This window comes from Phascolarctos cinereus, unplaced genomic scaffold (genome assembly GCF_003287225.1).
Source record: "Phascolarctos cinereus isolate Bilbo 61053 unplaced genomic scaffold, phaCin_HiC Scaffold_5;HRSCAF=322, whole genome shotgun sequence".
NCBI classification, from domain to species: Eukaryota; Metazoa; Chordata; class Mammalia; order Diprotodontia; family Phascolarctidae; genus Phascolarctos; species Phascolarctos cinereus.
This window is the reverse complement of record NW_027555958.1, coordinates 152338278-152352286: the sequence shown is the minus strand read 5'-3', so window position 1 is coordinate 152352286 and position 14009 is coordinate 152338278. Positions and strand designations below refer to the sequence as shown.

Sequence of the window (14009 nt, the reverse complement as noted above, 5' to 3'; positions counted from 1 at the left end):
AAGGTCAGAATTGTTAAGCTCTGAGCCTGATTCAAGAAAGTCCCCTGGTAGTTTAAGTTTGATATAGGAACAAAATGAGACACTCATAGATCATTTAACAGTTAACCAAAAGAGATTTATTCAGCTATTGCAGGAGAAGGAAATTGAGCAAGGATGGTCATTGAGGACCTCTTGAATTGATTCAACTGAACAAAGCTCCCTCACCTGACCCAGCATGATTCACAGGCCAAACATCAGAGTTCCTTGTGGTGCTTTGTACTCAAGTGATAAGAAGGTGAGTCAGTCATCTCAGTCCCCTGAGCCAACCAAGTCTTGAGGAAGCTGCCAATACCTTTTGAGGAAAAAGCATTCTAACTTGCATAGGGGAAGAGTTTAGGATATTGTTCCTAGCACAAGGACCAATCCACCTTAATCAAGAAATCATTGAGAAATATTTGCTTTCTTTCCCCATCTAAGTGACCAGACTCTAGCTGGCATGAATAATGGTTTATGGCTGTGACAGCAGTGGATTTATGGAACTGTAGGATACACAGGGACACTACAAAGTACAGCAAACAAGCTAGCTCCCTGTCAGCAAGGGAAAAAGTCATATCTAATGAAGGCTCAACTCTAGAGAGCGGAAGCACCACAGTGATATAAAGTAACTCATTATGGAAAGATTGTGTCTGCAACCTGGGGAAGGGATTTTTTTTTTTTTACTGACAACTAAGAGGATCATGGTAGAGATGTACTAAAGGCCCAATGTATAGGGAAGTTAAAATACATATGTGTGTGTGTACACACACACACAGACACACACACACTCACATACACATATGTGTACACACACATATATACATATATATACAAACACATGCACACATATAGATTTAATAAAGATGTGTGTATGAGTCTCTATAAAAATATGTGTTTGAAATGTGTGTGTGTGTGTGTGTGTGTGTGTGTGTGTGTGTGTGTGTGTGTGTGTGGAGAGAGAGACTGACTTAATAAGGATGTGATTACTCATCAAGTCAGCCCAAACCTTTGTTGATCTACACTCAGAAAAGGTTTTTTCATTCACTATTCATTCTAAGGGAACAGACCAATTTAAAGAAGCCTGGATGAAACCGCAGGGATGGGAAACCCTACCCCTGCCCATTTCCCATGACTAGGTTAACAACACTCTAGACTGGCAATGGACTTTAAAGTTATACCTGCTAGCCAGGAATTTGAACAAGCATTTTAGTCCTCTTCCTAGCAACAAGGAGAAGTTTAGACTAGAAATCTAGCCATTTCCCATTTTTGGTAGAAATGATTATGGCTAGTTTATAGTTAAGGCATCACTCTAGATCTTATGGCTTAGCTGGGTATGGAGGTCACTGAGCATATTCTAATGTAATAACGCAGAGAGGATGATGGTTTCAGGGCACAGAGAACAACATGACTCCATTATAATACAACCACTCTAATGTGCCACTGGCATCATAGGGAGCCTAGCCTTCATCCTTATCAATTTCAGAATATTCAATTTTTGGCCATTCTTCTGACTTGGGTAGACTGAATACCTCAGGCCATTATCAGGGTCATGTTCAAAGGTGATCATCCCAGCTGTAGTGTATGTTCCTTGACAAAGCCTTTCTTAGCTTAGGCTTGTGGTCTGAGTTCCTTCTCCTTCTGAAGTTTGATAATGATCCTCTGCTATGTAGTCAATGAGCTTATTGTCTCTACTCTGAGAAGTCACCAAAATGTGATAAGATCCTGAGATATGACATGGTGAATCTGGTCTTCACTGTTGCAGACATCAAGTGTAAACTCTTCAGAATTCAGGGCAGAATCCTTCATATGTACAGTCCTTAGAGTACTGTAGTTTGTCTACAACATTATTGCATGAGTGGGATTTATCAGAGCCTTTGAGCAATGAATACATCATTCAGTGGCGTTGATTTGGACCTAGTCTATAGCTATAATGAGCATGGTGCAGATGAAGATGTAGGTGGAATTGGACATTGCTGACACTGCTGGGTCCTTATGCTCATTGATGAAGTTGATGTTCTTATTTGTGAACTTGTAGATCCACACTATGGGCTGCTTGGCATAAGGTAACATGACCAAATCCCTCAATGTCTTCCTATAAATCTTCCATAGAGAATATATCCAATATACTAGATGACACCTTCTCTTTCTTTCAATATTTTTATGTAGGTCAACATGGCACTAGGGCTGCCTACCTGTTGTCCCTTACTTTCAGCATTTGACTGGCCTGCCTCCTGGTAATACATAACCTCAATCTTATCTCTGAGATTTACTAATGTGAGAAATAATTATTAATAACCAATTATTTGGAGAGACCCAGAGTTACCCCTTTTTTCTAAAATTCTGATTTTAAAAGTTTAGTGTCTTGAAGGTCAATGTTGAGTAGCTATTGTGTTCTGCTCAGGCTTAGGTGGGGCATAAATTCTTTGAATAGATTGCCCAAGGCTGGGGTTAACTTAAGAAATAAATTACTTAATCAAAGTTTAGGTCCAGCCCCTCATTGTAATATTCATTCTCATTAATTGTTAACCAGTCAAGGTTGAGTCCCACCCTAGAGAACACCTACTTTTTCTAGGGTATATAAATTATGAGCCTGCCTCCATGATTGTCTTTGGTCTAAGAAAGAGATGGCTAAATGACCATCCTTTTATTAAAATGCTGCCTTTGAGTGATGAGAGGAGCAGAAAGAAGCCTGGGCTCCTGCAAGGACCATCTAGCCAGTATGGCAGCTTCACCAGAAGTTTTACTGATTGTAAAGGGGTGAATCAGAAGAAGCAGCATGGGGCCCTGTGCCTCATGGCAGAAAGGATAGCTTGGGCATCTGAAGGCAAAGACAAGTTTACAATCAGCCAGAAAATCAGTCCAGAAGGAAAAGCTAAAATCCAGCTTCAGCTGGTCCTACATGCAGGAGACACAACCAACTTCCATTTTTCCAGTGAAAGCACAGCTGTAAAGGAGTGAGATACTTTGAAAAACCTCCTTAAGCAGTTGCTACCCAAATTCAAGAGGAAAGCTAATAAAGAACTAGAAGAGAAAAACAGCATGCTGTAAGAAGATCCTGTTTTGTTTCAGCTTTATGATTGTGAGTCAGGTGATCAGTGCTGAAAACTTGTGGGCCAATCATTTAAGCATGTATACTGTGGATAGCCCTGAGCATCCAGTCACAAGCAGGATGTGGGCATTTCTGCAACATTTCTGGCTTATGTCCTTCCGCAAACAGATGGCTGTAATGGCCTAAGATGTAACTTAACTTCTGATATCAAGTCCATATTCAGGACCTACCCAGCAGTAAAAATTAAATGTGCAGAAAATGTTCCACATAACATGACAGAAAAAAGAGTTCTGGGTATGATTTTTTTTCAATCCCATAATTTTTATAGGGATCAGTTTAACATAGGTTTAAAAGATCTCTTTGGGGGCAGCTAGGTGGTGCAGTAGATAGAGCACTGGCCCTGGAGTCAGGAGGACCTGAGTTCAAATCCGGCCTCAGACACTTAACACTCACTGGCTGTGTGACTCTGGACAAGTCACTTAACCCCATTGCCTAGCAAAATACAAAAAAAGAAAGAAAGAAAAAAAAAGGTTACTTTGGGGGCAGCTAGGTGGCACAGTGGATAGAGCACTGGTCCTGAAGTCAGGAGGACCTGAGTTCAAATGCGGCCTCAGACCAAACACTACACTTACTAGCTGTGTGACCCTGGGCAAGTCACTTAACCCCAATTGCCTAAAAAAAAAACCAAATAAAAAACAAAAACAAAAGATCTCTTTGCAGAATGTGCCAAAATGGATGAAAAGGATTTAAAAACAATGGTATCACTAGGAGTGAAAAACCCACTACTAGATTTGACAGCACTGGAGGATAAATCATTAGATGAGGGTTATGGGGTTTCTCCTGTGCCATCTACCTCCAACTCTTCAAAATCCTCAAAGGAGAATAGCAATGCTGCTATCCTCAAGAAATTTAACCATCATAGTGCTATTGTCCTGGCAGTGGGTCTCAGGAAACATGAAGCATAAAATGATCACAACAGTGAAAACAGCAGCAAAGATAGAAACTATTGGTATTCAGACTTTCAGTCACCAGTCAAAAGGGTGAAGGTACTGGAATCCATTGAATATGAAGACTTGGGTGGGGGGGAATAATAGCATAAAAACACTTGCACTAAGCCTGAAGAAGTCAGATAGGTATTATCAGGGCCCAACTCGAATTCAGTCCCTCCAATATGCCACAAGTCAGGATATTATCCATTCTTTTCCAAGTATTAAGCAAGAGATGGAAACTAACACATCTAAACTAACTCAGGCTCTTTCAAGTGGGGCTTCAAGTAATACCACCACAGCCCTATCCCCTGGAAAGGCACTTATGGAGAGAGGACCACAGCACACTATAAATCAGATGGTGCCAAATGACATTCAGTCAGAACTGAAACACTTGTATGTGGCCATGAAGGAGCTGCTGAGATATTTCTGGTCCTGTTTTCCAGTTGAAACACCATGCGTAGAAGAAAACATAGTGAGGAAGAAGAGTAATTTGGAACAATTCTAAGCTACTGGGCTCTGCCCATTCCAAGAAAAAATTCAAAGACAGCATTTAAGCACAAATTTGGTAAGTCACATACATAGAAGAGATGCTGTAGACAGCCTACAATGAACCCTACAGCACCTGCTGAAGAATATGTGAAGGAGCCCCAGGTGTTGGAGGTTTTGGTTCTTGGGATGATCTCTGCAGCAGTTGTTGGAATACACCCTGAGCAGCTCAAGCATCACCCAGACAATGCTGCAGGGCCATGTGTAGCCACTGGACTTAGGAGCTGATGCTATTGAACTTTCACACTCTGGAGTGAAAGGAGCTGTGGTTAAACTTGAAAACTGGGAGGTAAATTAAGGCAGAGCAAAACGAGCTGAATTGCAATATGTGTATATATATGTATATATATATTATATATATGATACTGTTTACTGTAGTTACTCACAACTGCTTTTAATTTGCATTAAGAGCTGCTTTCAAAAATAAAAAGTAACTTTAAAAAGGGTGAATTGATAGAATCTGAAAATTTTTTGTCTAATCTTTTTTTTAAGTATATAGCACAAAGTAGAAAATTAAATGTTTTTTTTCCGCCTCCACTGGATCCTCATGTTTTACTGGATTCTGTTTGTACAAACAGGTTGAAAAAGGAGTATTTTAAAGAAGAAAGAAGCAGTCACTCTAACCATCAAGAGACAATTGTGATCAGAGGCATCTGCTCTGTGTTTCCTACAGAAATGAGAAGCAATAGAATTGCACTGAGGGCTTATTTATGGTTTGGGGTCCTGGAATGGCACAAAGAGAACAATTTTGTAGAAAGTCTTGAATTTTGTATGCAAAATTTTTTCCTTTCTTTTCTTTTTTAAAAAATATTTTATTTTTTCCCCAATTTCATGTCAAAACAATTTTTAGCATTCATTTTTAGAAGATTTTGAGTTCCAAGTTTTTTTCTCTCCCTCACTCCTCTCCCCTCTTCCTAAAATGGTAGGCAATTTGATATAGGTTATACATGTGCTGTCATGTAAAACATATTTCCATATTAGTCACAGTTGTGAAAGAAGAAACAGATCAAAAGGAAAAAAAAACATGAAAAAGAACAAAGTAAGTGAAAAAAGTATGCTTCAATCTGCATTCATAGTCCATCAGTTCTTCATTTGGGTGTGGATAGCATTTTCTTTTTTGAGTCCTTTCTACTTATCTTGGATCATTGTGTTGCTGAGAAGAGCTGAGTCATTCAGTTAATCATCACACAATGTGTTGCTGATACTGCCTACGATGTTTTCCTGGTTCTGCTCATTTCACTTTGCATCAGTTTGTACAGGTCTTGCCAGGTTTTTCTGAAATCAGCCTGATCATAATTTCTTATTGCACAATTGTATGCCATTACATTCATATACCACAATTTGTTCAGCCATTCCCCAATTGCTGGGCATCCCCCTCAGTTTCCAATATTTTGCCACCAGGAAAAGGGCTGCTATAAATATTTTGATCTCTTTGGGATACAGACCTAGTAGTGGTATTGCTGGATCAAAGGGTATGCATAGTTTGGTTGCCCTTTGGGGCATAGTTCCAAATCGCTTTCCAGAATGGTACAACTCCATCAACAATGCATTAGTGTCCCAATTTTCCCACATTCTCTTCAACATTTATCATTTTTCCTTTTGTCATCTTAGCCAATCTGATAGGTGTGAGGTGGTACCTCAGAATTGTTTTAATTTGCATTTCTCCACTCAAAAGTAATGTAGAGCATTTCTTCATATGCCTATAGATAGCTTTGATTTCTTTATTTGAAAACTGCCTGTTCATATGCTTTGGCTATTTATCAATTGGGAAGGGCTTCTATTATTATAAATTTGACTCAGTTCTCTATATATTTGAGAAATGGGGCCTTTATCAGAGACACTTGCTGTAAATATTGTTTCCCAGCTTTCTGCTTTCCTTCTAATCTTGGTTGCGTTGGTTTTATTTGTGTAAAAGCTTTTTAATTTAATATAATAAAAATGATCTGTTTTATATTTCATAATGTCCTCTATCTCTTGTTTGGTCATGACCTGTAACTCACTTAACTTCTCCTTTAAGAATCTGGATGCTATGCCACTTGATGCATATATGTTTAGTATTGATATTACCTCATTGTCTATGGTACCTTTTAGCAAGATGTAGTTTCTTTCCTTATCTCTTTTAATTAAGTCTATTTTTGCTTTAGCTTTGTCTGAGATCAGGATTGCTACCCCTGCTTTTTTTTTTTTTACTTCAGCTGAAGCATAATAGATTCTGCTCATCTCTTACCTTTACTCAGTGTATGTCTCTCTGCTTCAAGTGTATTTCTTTTTTTCTTTTTCAGCCGAAGACAAAGTTTATTAGAACATCCACCATATTGGCCAGACTCTTAAGGAATCTAAGCATTTGTATAGCTAATGCAAGCAGGCCAGATCTTAAGAATCTGAGCACCTTAATGGAGACAAGATGAATCTTATATACTGGGAGGGATCCAGGAGTGGCCAAGTAGTCTGAGGTGACTGGAGGAGGGGTGGAAGGAGGATCTGGATGGGAGCGGCCAGTAAGCTGGGGATGAACAGAATGCCAGGGACCTGGACCACATGGCCAAAGGAGAATGAAGTCTAGATAAGATTAAGGGTGGGAAGTGGCCAGGGGCAATCAGGAGGTAAGGAAACAGAATTGGAAGATTGGGCATAGCTACAGTGAAAAGCCAGTTGAGTGGATTACAGCCTCAGGCAAATGCCAGAGATTTGGGAAAAGTCCAGGGATTTTCTTTTTGGGGGTCCAGATTCCAAAGACATGGTCTTTTCCTTTTAGATCCCATCCTCATCATTCCCCCCTCAAACAAATGGGACCCAAATTCTTTTGAGGTAAGGGGCTTCTGAAACTGCTTCCTGCTGGCAGGGGGTATAGAGCTGTCTCTGCCTTGAGGGGGTCCCAAAGAAGAGGTTGACTGGAACTGAGCACAGGCTGCAGCCAGGGGATGATGGGGGGACATTGGCTGGTATCCGCTGTTACTACCAACTGTAGGTAAATGGCCTGGGGTCTGAGTTTGGAGGCTGAGCAGGATGTGCCCAACTTGGGTAATGCTTCCAGGTAAAGGTTGCCTCAAGGCCCAAGGCCAGTGGGGCCCAAGCTGTAGCTTCTGCCCTTCCCCACTCCTTCCTTTCACCAGGTGGAGGAGGATGAATTCAGGGGTTGGGGGGAGGGTGAAACTCTCTTTTATTATGAGAGAGATTAACAGATACCCTCTTAATTCAAGGGAAGGGAGTGGAGAATGAAGTGTCCAGGGTTGTAAGGAGGGTTTCAAAACTCCTTAATGAACAATCACAAAACCTCCAGAATCTGCTAAGATGTTTTTAGCTGTTCTAACTATTCCCTGTAGCCTCCATGAAGGAGGATCCAGGGGTGTAGAGGGAAAGGAGTAAGTAAGCCTCAGGGAAACAAAAAGCACCTGCAGTTTTCCCCAATTCCCCAACTGCTGACAGAATTGATAGAATTGGGTATATGCTTCCGCATAGGGCATCTGTCCTTGTCCTCTGTGCTGCGGAAGGTGAACCCAGGTCCTTGGCCTCCAACCAAACCGTGGACTGAGAGCCTGAGGGCATCAGGCCGAGTGGGAGACAGCCTCTTAATTGTCTGCCAGAAAATCACCTCCAAGCCTTCCTAGATGCTTAGAGAGTGACCCCAACTTCAGGGCAAGAAAGGAGGAAGGCTTACATGTCTTCCAGTCTTAGCTGGAGAAGATCTTGGGGTTAGGTAGCTTCCCTGTATAGGCCACCAAAATGTTGAGATTTAGAGGTTTAGGGGTGCTGGGACCCCAAAATCACAATACATGGGTCCTGCCTGAATGAATTTGACCTAAGCCTTCTTTCAGCCAAAGACAAGGTTTATTAGAACATCCACCATATTGGTCAGATTCTTAAGGAATCTAAGCATTTGTATTGCTAATGCAAGCAGGCCAGATCTTAAGAATCTGAGCACCAAGTGTGTTTCTTATAAACAACATATTGTAGGATTTTGGTTTTTGATCTACTCTGGACAGTCACAGTTATGATTACTAAACGTGTATTTCCCTCCATCCTATTTTTCCTCCTGTTTGTCCTCTTTCTCCTTTCACCCTTTTCCTCCTTGACAGTGTTTTACTTATGTCAAGCACTTCTCCCAGTCTGCCCTGTCTTCTGTCAGTTCTCCCCAACCCCAGCCACTTATTTATTCTCTTTCCCTCCTTCCTGTGGGGTAAGATAGATCTCTATATTCAATTGATTGTGTATATTATTCCCTCTTTGAGCCAATACTAATGAAAATAAGGTTTGAGCAATGCCCATCTCCCATCCTCCTATCTTTCCCTCTATTATAATAAGTTTTTCATGCTTCTTCATGTGAAATAATTTACCCCCATTCTACCTCTCCCTTCCTTCTGCACCCAGTGTACTCCTCTTTCTTATCCCTTAATTATTTTTTATGTCATTCTCTCAAATTCACCTTTGTCTTTGTCTTTAGGATATGGCCTGTATTTACTAGGTAGGGGGAACTGAAAAAGCAGGCTGAGACTCAGAACTTTACAGTTTTGGAGGTGGAATCAGAAAAGGGAATCTCTCTCTTAGTAGAAAAAAAAACAAAAACAGAAACAAAAAACCACCAAATTTTTCTTCTCCCTTTGGATTTAGCAACTGATAAAGATCTAGACCCAGCAATCCAAGGTAGCAAGGGCTGCTAAATTAAGAAACTGCTTGGCAAAGGGGATTTTTTTTTTGTTACTCCAGAGTTGGATGAATTCAGGTTTAATTGGGTCTCAAAGCTAAAGTTTGTGGATTATGTTTGAATTAAATCTAGAGAACTATTCCCCCACCCCCACCCCAACATATCTGACATCAGGACAGTGTGTTTAAAACTGCCAAAATAAGTTTTTTGTCTTTTAAGACACTTTGATTAGGGCTTTTCCATCATAGCCTTAAATATAATTACTGTAGGATTTCAGTAATTTGTTTAATATGTATATTAACATTGTAAAAGCTGTCTTTTTATAAGTAATGTTGGTGAAAGGTATGAGAGAAATACAGCTCTCTTGATTTGTAAATTATTAAGTGTTCTAAAAGAGATTCTAAAAGAGAAGGGGTAGCAGGACAAAAAGGAGGGTGAGTTTGACTTGGAATTTGGAAAACTGTTTCTGTTGTTAAGTAGGCAGTCAAACCTTTTGTAAGTGAGTTTCTGTTATGGGGGTTAGGAGGAATCAAAATGGAGAACACCATGTGTTTTAAGCCCCTCTTATTCAGTGTTCCTAAGGAGTAAGGTTAGATAATCATTTGGTTAATCATGTTCACCCACCTTTCAAGATAAATCTGTAGGAAGCCCTTATTAAATCTAACACCACACAAATATTGGATATAGTAAAAAAAAATTGGTTATTGTGATCTGTGATTATTATATAAAATCTTAAAAGTCTCCCTACTGTTCAATTATTCCATTTAATTTATTATTGATTTTAACTATTTAATTGGCTCCCTCTGTGAAAACTCTTGAAGGTTTCTGCCTGGGGAAACTGGCCATGACCTGCCAGCAATAAATCAAATTCCTTAGGTCTCTTTGCCTGGGCCAAAAGCAGCAGTTCAATTTAGAATCTTAGAATATTTTAGCCCAGTACACTTTAAGCTAACCTGATGAGAGCAGGTGTGATTTCAAACTGTTTGTAATTGATCTTGCTCTTTAAGGGATTAGAGGAAAAGACTGATTATATGGAGCTGGGAATTGTCACCATATGTCTTTTTTTTTTAAAAAGGGAAATATGTGAATTTATGGATAATAATCTCTTTTCTTTTTAAGTGGTAAGACTATGGGGCCTTGGAAATTAAAATGTTACCATCAGTGATTATAAATCTGGATTTGATTTGATTTAAGCCAAAAATCTGTCCTGAAGTATAGAAAATAAGAATGGAGTCTGAATGTGCTCTCCCAACACGATAATTATGGTAAATTAGAACCTAACACAAAAGACATTTGTTGTTTGACATTAAGAAATTTATTAGCTATGTGACCCCAAGCAAGTTACCTTATGTCTGTTTACCTCAGTTTACTGTTCTGTATGGGAATAATAATAGCACCCACCTTCCAGGGTCATTGTGAGGATTACATGATTGTAAAGTGCTTGGCACAGTGCTTGGGATAGGGTATATGCATGTTAACTTTTTTTATGATCTCCTTAATTAGTGTATTTGCTTCATACTTTATAACTTTATATGGGTTTTTAAAGATGTGATCAGTACGCAATGCCAATGGTGATAGATGAATGATTTTCTGCATAAGGTAATTTGGAAGCATTCACCTGAATTGAGGCCATGTGATTGGTAATGGGTTTTGTTTCAAGTTTTAAATATATGATATTGTTTATGGTATTATTATGTTTCTAAATTTTCTTACATTGTGTAATCTAATAAATTATCAGCAATTTCTCTTATAATCTAGATGTTGTTAGATTAAAAATTGTACTTTTTTTAAAAATGGGATAGAAAACTGCTGACTATGTGCTGTAACATTCTGAAGTTCTATAAATTAAGAACATAAACTTCCAAGTTCCACCTGTATTTAAGAGGAAGTTTCATCTAAAATTGTTTGGCTATCACTTATGAAAATTATGAGATTTTTAACTGAGTTATTTGGAGTTATTGTCATAATGTTAAAACCTATAAAGTATTTACATAAGTATTTTCAAAAGGAAAATTGCTGACTGTACAAAGAAAAGACCTTGTAAAATCTTCTTTGTCAACTTACAAGGATCTTTGGAATTATCTGGTAATAAATTCTTATCAACCCTATGCAAGAGTGTTCTGTATTGTGCAATTCCTACTGAATAGGGAAACCTTGTACAAAATGGGGGTATAATTTTCAAGCCTCCTTACAATGTAGGGTGAGTTTCATCTAAGATTTTGTGTGTGTGTGTGTGTGTGTGTGTGTGTGTGTGTGTGTGTGTGTAAGTTTATGTGGAGGGTTACAGCAATTGGCCAGTGTTTTTCTAGGGGTCTAAATGAACTATCACATATTCACTATCTATGTGGGATTCTAGAATGTAAAAAAAAAAATTTCTAGTGATATATTTTATAACAGGTTGAATTTATACTCTAGGAGAAGACAAAAGGGAAGAAAATGATATTGAGTAAATTTTTGAAGGCCTAGTAAATTTTGTTATTGTGATAAGGCTAATTTAATTGTGTATTTTTTTTTGCTTAGAAAAACTGAATCTCCCCATTGAAAACACCTTTTGACTAAAATAGTTGTGGTGGTGTTGACTAGAGTGGAGTGGTTCTTAGGAATTTGTGATGATTAGAAATTTATTTTGGTTTTATGCCACTTTGGGGATTTATGTTAAAGACAATTTATACCAACTTAGTTTTGATAAATTCCAATTTTAAAGATTTATTTTTGCTTTAAGGTTAAATAAGAGATATCTGTCATTTTAGAGGTTTCTAGCTAATTTACTTTATGAAAGTTTAGTGATTATCATTTTAACATCAGGATAAATTTTAAGCTGTTTTTAAGAAAGGGAAATACTTTTATGGAAGAATATATAAGTTAAAAAAATCTTTTGTAAATAAAAGCTTTTGTTTGATTTTTAGAAGGCCTGATAATTTTAATTTATAAACTAATTTATTGCAGTAATTTGATGGTATTTATAACAATTTGTCCAGACCTACTGTGATTAGTGAGACTTTATTGTTTGAGTAGAAAGCTTTTTTAGGGCCCTGAATATTCTTTTTGGAGCTTCATTCTTAGGTTTGTTGTGTCCTTGGACCAGCCTTAAATGGACACTTAAAAAAAAAACTGTCAGTAATCAGCAGCTCAATGGAAGCAACAATCTGAGATCTAAGGCTAATGAATATCTGTCCATGTCTGGCCCTGAGAATAAGATCGGGAGGTTACCTTGGGAAGGCTAAGGTTGTACTCTTCTTAACTCATTTTGCAATATAAGAAATCTGTCTACTTGGTTTCATATGCAAGGCTACTTATAGAGCTGTAGGCCTTGAGGATCAGTTTTGAGGCTGTTACAACAATGTCCCTACTTATAACTCTCATAGCAAATTTCCATTATCAGGGTATAAAAACAGTGGAAGTTTGCCACTGCAATACTGAGTCAGTTATTAAATTAATACCAAGGCATCTGAATTATAGTAATAAGCTGCGAGTGGGACGTTTTTGCTATTTTGATCTCAATTTTTAATTATTCCATGGACTAAGCAAGAGTTAAATTAGTGCTTGAACTTGTCATATGTATAAGATTAGATTCCTGAAGTATCTCATTCTTTCAGAATAATATGAGTATAATTAGACAAAGGTAGAGCAGCTTGTAAAACAGAGATGTAATCTATTAAGTTGTGAGGTTAAAGTCAGAAACCTCTTTTGTTTTTGTTTTAAGGAAGAGGATTTCAGTTTTGTTAGTGAAGAGTAGTAACTTATGAGCTATCTTTGTGTCACCTTAGCAGGAAATATGATTTTACTTATGTTTGTTATTTAGTTTGAGATTAGAGCATGTGTAGAAGTTCATGCAAACTACATAAGAGTCACTTTAAAGATGTTCCCATTGTTTAAAGGGATTCTGAGAGCAGTAGTCTATGTTTATATCCATTTGAACATGGTTAATAACTAAATATGTTTTACTATAGACAACTTTTCATATAATCTGTTCTCTGAATACAGTTTGGGATTATTATATTTACATATCCCATCCCAAGTCTTTTTATTATTTGTTATTAAGTATCTTGAAGCAAAATCATTTGTGTAATGTTGAACTTAGCATGAGTACTAGTTATATCAAGATAAGTTGTGATTTTTCTGTGATTAATCTCTGTTACCAATCTGAGATTATAGTCAACTTGCTATTTATGTGATCTTTGAGAGGTGAATCCACTTGAAGCTCTGATTATTAAAACTCGCTACCTAAGATGTTATGGAATTGTTACTGACATTTTTCTGAGTCTGACTTCAGGTATGACCATAAAGGAAAGCTATCGAGCCAATGAATTGATGATGCCAGCAACGCTATGGGCTTTTACATCTGTGAAATATAGGTGGAGTTTTCATGGGAAAGGCAGGGAGAATGCCTCTTGGCATGGGCTGAGACAGGAGTATCCTGGCTAAATCTCTGCATTATGAATTTCTTCTTCAATGGAAAATATCCTGCCTGGCTCAATGCAATTGGCTATCTATATAACTTCTGCCTAGAATTGACATCAACATAAGGGAACATTTTCTTTTATGTCCCTATTCTTCTTTTATGGTAAATTTCTATAATCATGTTAGATGATCAGTATGAACATGATCTTAAATCTTGATCTTATAGGCTAAAATTGGATCACATCTGAGTTACTGTAATAATATGCAGGTATAAGATTTAAGCTATTTGGTCTAGAACTTTAGTACTTCCTATATTCTGAACAACTAAGTGAATAAATATCTAACTTTGTCATCTGTTGTTACTAGT

General features: G+C 37.8%; 3 pseudogenes across 1 annotated transcript; 2 read left to right on the top strand and 1 right to left on the bottom strand.

Moving 5' to 3' along the window:
• Positions 1-1300: 1300 nt before the first annotated feature.
• Positions 1301-2122, bottom strand: LOC110222913 (DNA-directed RNA polymerase II subunit RPB3 pseudogene; annotated as a pseudogene).
• Positions 2123-2199: 77 nt separating this feature from the next.
• LOC110222914 (general transcription factor IIH subunit 1 pseudogene) lies at positions 2200-3458 on the top strand (annotated as a pseudogene).
• Positions 3459-3465: 7 nt separating this feature from the next.
• Positions 3466-6539, top strand: LOC144454157 (general transcription factor IIH subunit 1 pseudogene; annotated as a pseudogene). Its single transcript, XR_013486969.1, has 2 exons — positions 3466-4618; positions 5178-6539. The product of XR_013486969.1 is annotated as a general transcription factor IIH subunit 1 pseudogene (transcript).
• Positions 6540-14009: the final 7470 nt, after the last annotated feature.